Source organism: Etheostoma spectabile, chromosome 20 (genome assembly GCF_008692095.1).
Source record: "Etheostoma spectabile isolate EspeVRDwgs_2016 chromosome 20, UIUC_Espe_1.0, whole genome shotgun sequence".
In the NCBI taxonomy this organism is placed as follows: domain Eukaryota; kingdom Metazoa; phylum Chordata; class Actinopteri; order Perciformes; family Percidae; genus Etheostoma; species Etheostoma spectabile.
In genome coordinates, this window is record NC_045752.1 from 12147747 (window position 1) to 12148841 (window position 1095).

The window sequence follows — 1095 nt, forward strand, 5'->3', positions numbered from 1 at the left end:
CATATATCTACACATATACAAACATACATTCACACACACACAAACACAACTTGTAAAAAAGAAAAATGAACTCATAAGTGTCATAAGATTACACGGAATTTCAAACTTCTTTTAATCGGATAATTTATCACCAAAAGAAAAAAAATGCAGCCGACAACCGCGGAGGAGAATAAAAACGCGTTGTGGCCCTTTTACGCACTCATCAGACACACGCGCACAACTGTGAAATATTTGTTTAAGGAGTTCATTCGAAACAGAAAAGACAGATGGAAAGAAGAAAAAAAGTCGAGTGAGTTGAATATTAAAGTTTGATGCTGTCGAGAAAAATGTGCATATGTAGAATTTTGCGCGCAGTAGTTATTTTAATAAGAGAAAGAAAAGTGTAAAGAGTATACAGGAGATCCAAGGACGCAGTAAACCGAGCTCCATGTCCGTGTTGGGCAACGCATTGCTAGGAGCCTTTTAAACAGCAGAGGAACTCATAGCAACTGCGCTGAACGAAGCGGCGAGGGGACACTCTTTTAACTTTCGCTTCCTCCGTTTAAAAGCACAGAAACACTGTACTTACATTTATTTCGGCCCGGTTCGTCGTGTTCTTTTCTAGAAGCTCCCACGTCCTTTCATGATGTGCGGCCAGATGTTCGCTTCTCCTTGTCGTTTCTTGAGCTTCAGTCCGACCCTGGCAAGGCAGGCTGCACTCAGAGCTGCTGTGTGTCAAGCAGGTTGATAATGGCACAAGTCTCGCGATATCGCGCGTCCACAATAACTTCTGTACTACTCCGTGAACTCACACAGCGGCAGCAAGTAGCAGAGTACACTAGGGACATCAATTGGCTGTCTTATTGAAAAACACCTGTCCCATGAACGGGGGCACCTACAGTGGGATAAATCCGGAAGCAGCCTATCGCAAAGTAGAGGAATGGACAATAGAGCAACTGATGACTTTTGTAAGATAAGACTTCAAGTGGACAGGGTAATCATTGAAGTTGCATGTTTAAATGTGTTATTTGATTTAAAAAAACGCACTCCGTATGCTTTTTCCTTTTCTATCCAGATCTGTTTGAAGACCATATGATTTGTAAAGTTTCCATCCAG

The 1095-nt window shown here is 42.0% G+C and overlaps 1 protein-coding gene across 1 annotated transcript in view; it reads right to left on the bottom strand.

Moving 5' to 3' along the window:
- zbtb42 (zinc finger and BTB domain containing 42) overlaps positions 1-824 on the bottom strand; it is a 7301-nt gene extending 6477 nt beyond the window's left edge. Inside the window, exon 1 of the mRNA XM_032500613.1 lies at positions 569-824. The gene's annotated coding sequence lies outside the window, so the exon portion shown is untranslated. The remainder of the gene's footprint in view (positions 1-568) is intronic.
- Between the last annotated feature and the right edge of the window lie 271 nt (positions 825-1095).